Below are 13158 nucleotides of genomic sequence, written 5' to 3'. Positions count from 1 at the left end.
GTTCAGAATGGCTCTGAATGTTTTACAAACTATTAAAAAAGAAGTTTGGTTGAAAAACTGTGCATGTCATTGCCTACTTGATTTTCATTCCTGAAATCAATTTCCCAGCAACAGAAAGATGCAGGAATTCTTTTAATCAGTCACAGTGAGATTTTAGACCTTGTCAATTATAGCAGCTATATTTAAAACAAAGATTCACTGCTTCCCTCCCTCCATGAATATTCCATATATATGACTCTGTAAACTGCAAGAGAAAAGGTATTTAGACACAGAATGGAGAAAATTTTATATTACACAGAACAGATGCTGGCTAAAAACCATGGCAATAATTGCAAAAATATGAATGTTGCAGGACTACATATTTTTCTAAAATACTCAACAATTTTGAATTAGATTCTCCAGAACTCATAATTGCATTGACTGCATCAGAGTGGAAAAGTAAACAGAATATATTTTTCATAAACTGATAAATTATTGAACAGAAACAAGAAGCTGCCAGAGTACTATAATTCTCTTGAAACTAAGGGGACAAATTTTCTAAAATTGCATCATCTTTACATATGTAGGACTGATGAGAAGGCAGAATTTTTTATTTTGTAAAATTTCACATTAGAGTGGTGTAATTTCAAATTAATTTGACCATTATCACCGTCTTAAATTCACTTGTGATCTTAACATTTCCTAAGACCAAAGAGCACACATAGTTGCAATGTCTGATAAATAAATGCAAAAATAAATGAAAAAGCACAAAACCTTTGGGATTTTAGGATATCCAAAAACTCAAAGCTTAGTTTTTCAACATCATCTTTGGATACAAAATGGCCTTTTGAAATGACTTATATAACAAAAGTACGTCATAAAAGAAGTTTTCTCAGAGAGTTATGGTAAAGGAATGGGAGAAATTTTGAACACAGAGTTGATCATCTGAACCAATGTCATACTTCCAAGGGAGAATGCAAACATGCAAAGCACAAACATCTTCAATATATTTCTAAGACCTGAGAAATTGCTAAAAAGGTGTTGGTTTGTGTATTATTAATATTTTTCTTTGCTGTAATGTATAAAATGTTCACCTGAATTTTCAAATTATATTCCTTAAACCTGGATTAAGGAAAATGTGGAAATGTCTCATACTGAGAAGAGGAATGAAGCCAATGCTTAACATGAAGCACCTTCTGAAGCTTCTTTCAGTAAAACACCAGAAATTCCTTATGCTTGAAAACTTTCTTGAATTAAGGTTAAATTAGAAAGAAGCATCTTATTTCTTAAAATTAATTTCATCATGTGTTGGCCATAAAGCTTTGCTATCATGAGTGGTGGATTGGTTTAGGTAATTTTTTTGTAGGCGTCTTTTTTCAGCGATGGGTTTAAGTAAAGAGTGTTAAAGCAACAGTAAGTACTTGGCAAGAAAGGAAGTATTTGGCAAGAAAGCACTAATGGAGTAAGATGACTAAAGTGTCACGTTGCCCCAGTGCACATGTCAACCAACCCATTATGTTTCCAAAAGAAAATCAAGCCCTTAAGGATGCTATTATCTAACTGTCACTGGAAGTGAAGATGAGCATGAGTTGACCTACTTGAGTGAGCTAATGTCTCTCAAGAGTCATGGTCTTCATTGTCCTTTATTTCCTTGATTGCTCTGAAATGACAACACGTTCTGTTTTGTCCCCTTTTGTTTTGAAATGTCTAATTATTTCTATCCTCCTCAAAGTCCCACTCTTGCCTTTGCTATCTTGCCCACATTTAGCCAACCTTGGAGTTGTAGATAATCACTAAGAAGAATCACTAATCAGCAATGATTCTTTCTGAAAATAAGGATCCTGACATGTGGAGTTTGGGTAGTGCAAGATATTATATCCCAAATTACTTGTTTCTTGGTAGTTAGTAGCAATGTCCTGAAGAACTTCAAAGGCTCTGAGCCAGAAAATGAGTTCCTTGAACATATCTCATCACACAGACCTACAGACCTACACAGAGGTACTGCTGGCCCAGCCTCTCCTCAGGGACAGCTGATTGCTTCTTTCCCATAGACCTTGGTGCCATTAAAGCAAAATTAAGTCCTCTTCAGTCTCAACTAGAGCTCACCTACAAATTCTGGACTTAATGTACTGAGAAAGTGAGTGGGAAATCCAAAGTTAATAAGAGACATGGGTGAATGCACAGGAGCACATCAATTAAGGACACATTGGTAAAACCCCTCTCTAAGGGTGCTAAGCATGGAAATACCCTGCTATGAGATTAATGCTTCTTTTAAAAAAATTAATGACAGCACAGATAGATGACATACATTCAGATCCTATGCACTGGAGAATCTTTTTAATTATAAAACATGTAAAGCCAAATCCCGTCTACACTCAATCCAAAGGAATTCTTCACATGGAAAGAAGTCCCCACTTGGCTTAAACCAGCACAAGCAGTAACAAAATGAGGGTGGTTTCTAGGAAGTGAGTGCACAGGAAGCACAGTGAGCATAATGAGAAATCCTTCTTTGATCCTCACCCATCCTTATAAAATCCAGGCTGTGCAGTCAAGCTAGTTCAGTCAGTCAGTGCAGCTTTGAGGATGGACTAGTGGCCAGGAACTGGAATGCAACCCAACCCACTAAGCATCCCCTGCTTCCCTCCTCTGTGGCTAAAGTCACACTGAAAAGAAGGGGCTTTCAAACCCCTGTTCAGTCTGCTTGGTTTAAGTATTTTGGAAAAAAAAAGAAAAAGCAACAGGACTTATGTCGAAGTTTAGTTCTACATAAAGACACTGCAGCAAATTAGTGTGATCATCTCAAATCACATCAGTATTTGGTACAACTGGCCTCAGTGCATAAACAAATACTCTTGAAATTAATATCACTAAGCTAAATAATCATGAATAAAATATTTTTATGTAAGTGGACAGACCAAAATATTATTTTGCAATTGCTCTGTATGAAGCATGATGCCTTTTATGAGAAAATACAAGAGCAGTTACAGACTAGGAGTTAGTGCAAATACCTGCTTATGTCATCAAGTTGAAATATGTGATCTCTGTGCCATAGGTGCCGGGTTCCTTAACAGATTAAAAAAATTAGTTCAACACATTCTTCATATTAGACTTAGGAAATTTTATTAATCATTATGTGACACAATAAAGTACTTCCATTTAAAACATGTGAAAAATAAAGCTGAGACACATATTCACTAAGCCAGGAATCCAAAACACTGACATCCAAGGCTGGTTTGTCATCCCAATTTTCCTTCATTACAAATGGGAAGAAATGCACTCCCTGCAGAGGGCAATTAATTTCCTTCAAGATATGTCATATGAATCACTCTGTGAAGTTACCAAGTTCTTTCTAAAGGCTATACAGACTCAGAAGTCTGATGCTACAGTGTCTAGATGAATTCAAAGACAAACAGTTAGTTACTGCCTCTGGAATGACAATTTTGCAGCTAAGGGGCTTAAGGCAAATTAGACAACTGTTCCATAAGCAACTTGGACTTGGTTTTATTCATGGCCAAGATTCCTGCTGTAGGATATCTTCTAGCTAGTTAAAGCCACTATAGGGAAAGCACATGTGGTGTTGCAGGTATAAATGGACTATGGAACACACCAAATTTGCAAAACAACTCACTATGCCAGCATAAACAAGTCCAAGCGATTGACTGCAGCTCTCATAATTTTAAATCATTACCATCAGAAATTAATGGCCACTACCTCTCCCAACCTACAAAACAAAAAGTTGTCAGTATAAATAAAATAGAAATGGGTATTTTAGGGGTTTTTTTGCTGGAAGATAGGCAGGATCCATTCAGCAATCAGTGCTGAAGTACAGCAGAAGGACTGCTTTTGAAGTGCTTAATAATAATGAGCATTTCCACATGAACATCAGTTAAAACTGTTTCATCACTGAGAGCTAATTTCTGTATTCAGTGGACTGAGGTACGTTGGCACTGGCAATGCTGAGAAAATTTGAAGAGAAAATCTGTGCTTGCCTTCCCTTGCTCCACAGATACAATGTGTTCTCTCTGGAAAAGAGACACCTTGCTCTTGGAGGAGGCAGGATGTGAGCATTCAGAACTGTGTGTTCTTCTTTTACAAGAGTCCAGCTGACACTCCCATGTCCCTTGGCACAACTAGAAGCTGTATTTCAGCTACCCAACCCATTCACAAACTCCTAAAAATTTTGAGAACAGACAACAGGATATTTAAATTATGTTGCAGACATCTGTTATTGTTATGATAAAGTCAACAGGATCTTAAGATGCCTTAGAAGAAAATCAATGTCTAATTATTGTCTCCTCTGAAACTGTTTGCTTGGGTGTTTTGACACAGCTAGGATAAGGTTTCATCCTGCCTTACTTCAGCTCTGTGAAATCAAACAACAATCAGCAACAATAAATACCTGATTTCTTTTCACTCTGTGTCAGGTGTAAATTTTGGATGGATTAGTTTGTTCATGGGAGGTTTCTGTCTCTCTCCAGTGACTATAACAAAGAAGGTATACAAAGGTGCTTGGTGTTTATAACTACAACTAAATTTGTGGGACTTAAGTGAAAAAAAAGAACACAGGCCTTCACTGCAAAAATCCCTTTTTAGCACTTTTCAAAATTTGCCATTGAAATACTTTTTGATTGAAATTAGTATACAGAAATGTACTAGTGGTAATCTTAAATCAGACACAGTATGACCGTTCATCTTCTGCTATAATCCTATTGTTCACTGTATTACTCAAAGAAGGTAAATTGGTCTGGCTTACTTTTTATAATGGAAATGAAAGTAGCAAATTAATGAACAGAAAACAATATTTACTGGCAAAGATAAATTTCAAATATATTAATTTTTTAGAAGAAAAAATATTGAATAAAATATAATTTTCACTGCATGTAAATTTGGTATTCCATCTCAGTCCAGCACTCCCTAACCTGACATCAAACTACTGATGTGTTGAAAATATCTGTATGCTAGGGAATGGGACAGATTTCACATTCAAATCTTTGATATTCTTCCCCTGATTTGAGGCACTACAGAAGGATCACTAGCGAAAATTTATCCTTTAATTTAATAAACACAGGACAGCATTGATTCTACTAGAACTGCTAACCCTGACGGGAGTGGGTACTTTAATTCAATGATGGTTAGAAGAAGACATTTAAATTCTCAGTGAATCTCACAGAGAGTCTACTGCAGGAAGGTCCTTCCTGGCAGAATGCCTACATCTCTCTAGGAGATGTGAGATGTAAGGAGCAGTGAGGCTCTCAGGCCAGGCCAAATTCTCACCATGCATTTTGGGCTGGATAACAGAGCTGCATTAATGCCCCCCTCGTGCTTTATAACCTGGTTTAATAATCATCCTCACTACTTAACCACCACTGAGAAAGTTGCTGGGTTCTTTGGCAGCAGCTGCCCCTCTCTGACAGACTTGAGAACCACACACCAGAGATGAAAAGTGACAAAAATTCAAATTGTTATTGAGTTTTCATAAGACTCCATGTTTTGAGGAATCCTGTGAAATGAAACTGCATTGCAGAGGTGGCAGCTGGCAAACCCACAGAAGTTCTGAGTTTATGCTATTTTCATACAGATTGTTTAAAAGTTAGCACAGCAGCTTAGAGCATGTGCATGTGTATCCATGTTTTTGTATGGTTGGTTGGTTTTTAATGTGCATTGTAGGCTGATTATAGCAGCCATCTATCCTGTATCTACTGACCTCTGTGCTTATTCAACCTTCATGATGTACTACCATAGCCTGCTCTGCACAGCTGGGATTCAGCAAATCTATCTTAAGAAGGAAGTTCCTTGTCTTGGTGTTTGCTGCATGGTTAACAAAGAGAGACAGTCACCTGTGGAGCATGCTTGCTCTGTTATAAAAGAGATGACAAAATACAGAGGATGGGTTACTCTCTGCTTCAGCCCTTTTTTTTCCAGGAAAGGGAGAGAGACACTCCAGGTTCACCCTGGCAGCTGGCAAACAGGTATTCCATGTCAGTTCAGGGTTATCAAATTAGCCACAAAGGCCACTCTGCAAGCTACAAGATCTAAAGGAGGCTGGAGCCCTCCTAGGTGCCACTCCCAGCCAACCGATCTGTGCTTTGCCTGACTGGCTGGCACAAGGAATGAGGAGCCCAGGACTTCCTTGGCCTGTAGGGTCTTGGGTGTGAACACTGGTAGCAAAAGCATTCTGATTCTCTGAGCCAAGGAAGGATGCACTTGTGGTCCTTAACTCCGGTATCAGAATCGCTCTAAAAAAAAACCAAACAAAAAGATCTTGTTTATCCTGGAAAATCAGCAGATGCTGAGCTTGGACTGGAAGACCTTAAAAGCACCAGTACATGGCTTGACTGCTCAGAGCTGTCCATGCACCAGTGGTGGAAGGGAGGCCTTTGCCTGCTGAGGAAAGGATACTTGATCCTCAGAAGTTTTCAATGGTATGTGGAAAGCACCTCCAGAAGAATCCCATAACCTCTTTCCCTGAAAAGCCCTGAAAGTGAAAAATCTTTCTCTGGGAATTTACTGTTCCCCTTTCCACTCACTGCATAATATACCAGGTAATATGATTATAAAATGTTTCATCTGACACGCACAAGTATATCAGAAACTTTTGAGATTAATGTATCAAGCACAGACTCAGTGACCAAGAAATTTCAGAAACTGTCACAGACTTCAGAATTTAGATTTGACTGATTCACGACCTTAGACAGATGTACAATTCACTCAAATTTAAGAAAGTATTCCTGTTCCGCTTCAGCCCACATTTGCTGAAAAATATCTTAGCTGTATAAGAAAAGTAATTTTTATCCAAGGTACTTTTGTTTTTGTCTCACACAAGTCAATATCTAAACTAGAAATCTGGTTGTAAAAGAGTGGAATAAGTATTTGTGAATTTAAACCAAAACAGATATTTGAAGAGAGAAGAAAAACCTTAAAAGAAACCAAAACAGCGCACAACTCCAAGAAGACCATGATACAATAATGAAGTCATTTATTTGTTACTTTAGCCTTTGTGGCACACTAAAAACCTTTTAATTAATTGGAAAACTTCACTGTACAAAGAAATTGCCTTATTTTTAGTTGTTCCTCTTTTGAGAAACAAAATCTATTTGACCGAAAGGTAATGCCCCTTTAAAGAACTTCTGTGTGTGTATCTGTTACAGAAAGATCTAATTTGCTGAGCCTTCCCCTCCAATCACTTAACAAAACTATATTATTAATATGTGTTTAGTCAGGAGATCTTTTTTCTTTCCAGCAACAAGTCACAGTGGACTGAGGATCCTGTTACCCTTGTTGCTGATGTTACACTAACACTATATTACTTAAAGTACTGCCAGTGTAATAAAGCAAGGGCAAGTTTGGCTTATCTTTCCCAATGATTCAGGACTTCTAAAACACATAGCTTCTGGAATTTTGTTTGGTCACAAAACATGACAATGGAAGATTGAGTTAAACACAAAATTTTACCTTCAACCTTCCTTCAGTAATTAAGAACACTGCATTTGAGAAAGTAACAAAAACTCAACACAACTTAAACTGAATAGAAAAAGTAATGATAAATCTGACACTCATAAAGTCATTAAATGTCTGAATAGAACAATGCTCCATCTATTTTTATCTGCTTTTTCTTTAAACAGGTTATAACAGTCTTTTCTTCCTGCTTCTATTCTGCCTTTCTGTAAGGTAAGTTATGGTGACTTAGTCATCATTTTCAAAATTAAATTAGTCCCTTTTAACACTGACTACCAGCACCACCAGAGGCAAGCAGAGATGTCACACAGGATTTTCCTTGTTGGCTTTGCCACCTCACTCCAGTGAACCAAATCCCAGAAAAAACTGACAGATTTAGCAGAGTATTGGTATGGAGGGTATGGAGGTCTTGGGAGCAGCAATCATGCACATTTTTCCTTGTCATTTAAGTCAGGCAATAAACACACACAAAGGTGAAATCTAATCCCTTCACTGTTTTCTCTACGTGTGTCCTTCAATATATACTTGGTGGTCGCTCCACACAGAAGAAATGCAAGCCCACTGTCACCCCAGCAGAGCCACATTGGTCAGGACCCAACATTTTCAGTACATAAGAAAAGATATCTCAAAAATATAATCAAAATCATACCAGACCCATAGTGACCTCAATTGCACTTAAATTTCAGCTGGCAGTATTTGGCTCTAAATAGCATGAGATAAGAAGAAATGGAATTTTTTTTCTGGAGCTATTTTAAGGGCAATGATGCTATACATAGAGTCAGAGTAAGTGGCTGAAGTTAAATTTAAAAGACAGACATATTTTTGTTTTCCTGTTTCCAAATAGAGTCTCATCTGTTCCTAAGTCTGAATACCAGAAGAAAAAAGAAGGGGGGAAAAAACAAAACCCATAAAGAATGGCATCCCCCTGCAAACAAAACCAAGGCCTTTCAGTGAAGAAGGCAAGACCAATGAAAAAAACATGTTTGGTTTCAGCTATTTTGATATTGAAGGATAAAGCTTATTTCCGAGTCTTACCTAAGATATGGGCATAAATTCAGTCTTCTAGAATTTCTGGTATTCTAAAACAGGTCTAAAGCTGTCTCTAACTGTACACAAAACTATTGCTTAAGTTAATTAGGTTACTTTATGGAAAATTCAGTATGCTTGCACAGAAAATCTTACTAAGCTATCCAGGTGTGGGCTTTGAAGAAAGTAACATAAACACTGAACCTTTCCATGTCACTGCAATACAATTAAATTTGAAATTTCAAGCAAACTGGACTTAAAGGTACTTAGTGTTGATATTTAGCATGTAGAACTTAAACTATTTCCCATACTGTCTATTCTGCATTCTATAGAAAATCTGTATGTGCAGTGTTTCTTAGAAATACTTATTTCTCAGATGAAATCAACATGCATGTCTGTTACCTATGTGTTTTGGTTTGTTTATTTGTGGAGTACTCATTCTCTGTAATAAAAACATAATAGAAGATGGTTTTATTTACTTCCATCTGAAAGGTGGTTTAATGTTGGAAAAGCCATCTCCTAAGTCATGCGTAGAGAAATCTAAAATTCGGTTGCCATGCTAACAGGAAGTCACTCAACTAAGTCCAGTAAAACAAAAGTGCATAAATTATGCTTTCTGGTAAAAACAGGGGAATGCTAGATTAACAAGTCTGTAGGTTCTGACAACTGTAGCCACAACTGCAGTTGTGTGCCTCGGTAGAGTGCTGAATTTCTGTCGGCATTTAAACCAGAGCATCAGCTGCTTCTTCCCAGCAGGAGCCCAGCTTCTCTCCCATCACCTCGGGCGGCAGGGTAAACCCACACGGGGATGAACCCACCAGGTTCCTGCTCCAGGAGCCGTCCCACGGCCCGCTTCACCCTGCTCTGCTCCCGCCACCCGCATCTCGCCGTCCTCCAGGTCCCTCCTGGGGGTTCCCTGGCAGGACAGCGCCGGCGGGGGCGAGGCCCCTCGGTGAGGGACACCTGCGGGGACACCCACTGCCGCCGCCACCACCGCGGGGAGCAGGGCGGTCCGCGCCGCGGTCCCGCACCCACCCGAGTGCGCGACATGTGAATCCCGTCGGGCGCTGCCGGGGCCGCGGGGGCGAGTGCGGACCGGGGCGAGTGTGGGCAGGGGGCGAGTGCGGGCAGGGGGCTCCCACCTGCGCGGGTGGCGGGCGCGGAGCCGCCTCCTGCCCTCGCCCGCTCCTCCGGGCGCTCCGCTGGGCTGCAGGTGTCACCCAGCGACCGAAGGATGCCGCTTCCCACGGCAGCGGCTGCCAGGGAAAAACACGTTTATTACATACGAGAGGAAGGAAGGAATCCTAATTCTCCTCCGGACTACCACCAAGGGCCAAGGGCGTGCACGATGCCGCTTTATGCTGCTTGCGTCGGCGCAAAAAGTTACCTTAGACAGTGATAGGGACTTCTTTTTTCCTTGGTTTTTTTTTTTTCTTTCTTTTCTTTGCAGAGGATCAAAAAGGTACTTAAAGGCTCAGAAAGAGAACAGATCTAAGTTGATGAGAACTTACTTGGTTTAGGTGCTTGCGTTGACAGCCGGCATCTTCCGACAGCAGTTTGAACAGGTCACATTTTCCCATGGAAGTTGTACCCTCTTCAATCCCGCTTGGAAATGAAATCCCTTCGGAAAGTGTTTGTTTTGTTTCACTGGCTGCCGTCCATCTCAGGCACTATCCCCATTTTTTACTTTATTTTCTCCATGTTTGCCACACACGCAGGCACTCTCGGACGCACGCCACGAGTCAGCGGGTGCCCATCACCTCCGGCCGGGGGGACCGCGCCTGCCGCCGGGCTCCGCTGCAACAGATGAGAGGCAGGTTCTTCCCCGGTTGCTTAGCGCGCCGTCTCCTTGTTCCCTCGGGAAGCCTCATGCCGGCTGCCAAAAGTAACAGCTCCGCCCGACGCGGCGGTCCCCTCCGGGGCGCGGGGAGGGACGAACGACACCCCAATACGGGCAGAGGCAGCGCGGAGGGGCACGCGCCGGGTTTCTCCGTCCTCGCCGCCGCTGCGCTCTCCCCAGAGCCGGCCGCGGGCTCTGCCTCGGCGGCGCCGTCCCGCCGCCCCCCGCCCGCCCGGCCGCCGCCCCCGCCGCGCTGCCCCCGCCGCTGCCGCCTGCGCCCCCCCGCGGCCGCGCCGGGCTCCGCGCACAGACCGCCCGGGCTCCGAGGGCTCCGCGCAGGGACCGCCCGGGGCGCTCCGAGGGCTCACCGGCTGCGAGCCCGGGCACGGGGAGGAGAGAGCGGGCGCCCTCCGAGCGCTGGAGCGGGGCTGCGCGGCGATCCGAGAACGCGCGCCGCTCGGGACCGCTCGGAGGCAGACGCACCGAGGAGCAGCCTGGACTCCGCAGAAAGTTCGCTGTCACATCGCACCGCGTTTGGGAAAGCCCTGACCCGCTCCATGCAGCCGCGGTGGGGCTCTGTGAGTCCGCCTCCGAGGCTCGCTCCAGGTAGCTCGCCCGACGCTCCTTCCCCAGGCGCAGCAAAGGCTCTGCTCTGGTTGCGCCACTCGGCGCAGCCTCCAGCCGGGTGGTCCCTGCCCCTCCGGTGCCCCTGGACATTAACGGGACCGAGCCGCAGCCAAGATTGGTAATAGAGGAGCAGAGGGAATGAGGCTGCTCAACACCTAGTTTCTCACTTTACTTTTCCTTTCCCTAAAAAGCTGTGACAGAACTTAAATGCACAAACTTAGAAATTGTAGGAAGATGATAAACGTGCAGAGATAGAGATGAGTAACAGAACATCCACACCTTTCCTGACTTGTCTTTGCTTGGGGGAATAATAATAATAATAATAATAATAATAATAATAATAATAATATTGAGGTCTGTTTGGGCTCGGCCCCGCGCTGGGGGGCCGCGCCCGAGCGAGCATCCCTCAGCATCCCGACCCACTCCTGCCTCCCCTGCCCCCGGGAGGCTGGCCCCGCCTGGCACCGCCGGGCAGCATGCCACCGCTTTAGCACTTTGCCCGTCTCTTTGGCTGAGTAGCTTCCTCCTGGGGGCTTCGAGAGAGAGGCGGGGTGAAATAAGCTCCGGGCAGCACCGGGCAGGGCCGAGTGTCAGCGGGGCGTGCAGTGTCGCGCAGGCTGCCCAGCCGCCTTTGCCTCCTGCACCGCCGGGACGGGAGAGTCCCTCCAGCGGGTTTCACCTGCCTCGCTGGAGCACGGCGAGGAGTGAAGTGCTCGCCAAAGCAGGCGAGCCTGAAAATGTCACTACAGCAAATGTGAAGGAGCTGCCAGCCACAGCACGCTCGAAGGCAACTGTGGGAACAAGCACCAGACCACCAGACCTCCCCGGGCAGCAGAGGTGATGCCATTAATCTGCATTAAGCTGTGCAGTGAAAATGCCAGATGGATTCTGCTCTGGGAGTGCCATGACTGCAGCACCAAGTTTCTGCATCAGACTGCTGTGTGAACCACTGGCATAGGTGTTTTAGATGTGCCCCACGTTAGGCACTGCTGAGATTTCAGCAGAAACGCGCTGCCTTTGGGGAGCTGCTGAGAAAGCAGCCTCATCCCACTGAGCAGTGTGCAGCACAGGCAGGCTGAACAGGTCTCTTCCTAAGAGTCTATGGAACATATGGGATCAGCTCATGTCAGCTCAAATACGGATCAAATACCAAAAGCAGGTGTTTGGAAAGCTGAGCCAGCCATTCTAGTATGCACACACAGATGTATGCAAATGTTTGTGTAGACCCATACAAGCACATCCACAGAAAGGCAAGGAGAGAGAGCTGTGTGATTAGAGGTGCACTAGAGGGCAGAGCCTGCAATGAAGGCTATGGCTGCTCCATCAGATTTCATTGCAATTGGCAATGTGAGCACATCAAAATATCATTGGAGCATTTGTACCCCTTGTGCAGGCTACCAACAGCACTGTATTGCTCTATTGCTCTGTTGCTACAGATTGGAAGTGTAATCACAGCTTACTTTCTGAGGCACTTCCCAGAGCAGAGTGCTTTTTTTCCTCCATATATTCCCTTATTAGATCATGAGAAGCCAACTTCTGTTTTGAGTGTAATATTTAATTTTTTCACAGGCAAATACCTCTATAATTAACAGTATTTCCTATGCCTTTTTGTGCATATTGTGACATTTCTACTCTGCAGGGGTGAGTGCAACATGGCACTGTCAATGTGTTTTACGTTTTCTGGCATTTTACGTATCATAACCCATTAGCAATCTCCCACTAGCAGTCTTCCTCAGCTTGTAATTCCTTATTAAGCTAATGTTCAGATAAAATCTCTGTGGTATTACTCAGATGAGAATTAAGTAAACAGAATTTAACCTCTGTTTCAGGACAGTGGAGTTGGGATCTTTGCAACATTTTGAGTGTATGCTAGTATGTTTTATTCCTAACATGTAGCTAGCTGCCAAATGTTTCTCAGCAGTAAATTCTGTGGCCAGGAGAGAGAAGTAAAGGAGAAAAATTAAACATTCTGTGAAACCTGTATCACATATTGAAGTTTTCAGGGTGTTAAGCAGAATGACTGGGTCTTCCTTTGATCTGCTCATAGTGTCACACCAAAATAAGTTCTCCTTAGGACCTTCTCCATTTCTACCTCCCATGCTACATCCTCCTTCTCAGAACACCTACTGACACATGCCCAAGTGCTCACCATTTTCAATTCAGCCAAATCTTGTATATCCAGAAAACCACGCAGAATAGCATCTTCCCTTCTCTCTGCAGTTGTTCAAATA

At 43.2% G+C, this 13158-nt stretch overlaps 1 protein-coding gene across 1 annotated transcript in view; it reads right to left on the bottom strand.

The window, feature by feature from the left end:
• The window catches only part of TRPC4 (transient receptor potential cation channel subfamily C member 4), a 130509-nt gene extending 119983 nt beyond the window's left edge, over window positions 1–10526 (bottom strand). Inside the window, 1 exon segment of the mRNA XM_079314892.1 lies at window positions 9972–10526. The gene's annotated coding sequence lies outside the window, so the exon portion shown is untranslated.
• Between the last annotated feature and the right edge of the window lie 2632 nt (window positions 10527–13158).

Source organism: Erithacus rubecula (assembly GCF_903797595.1).
Source record: "Erithacus rubecula genome assembly, chromosome: 1".
NCBI classification, from domain to species: Eukaryota; Metazoa; Chordata; class Aves; order Passeriformes; family Muscicapidae; genus Erithacus; species Erithacus rubecula.
The sequence above is the reverse complement of the archived record's forward strand: the minus strand, read 5'-3'. Positions and strand labels throughout refer to the sequence as shown.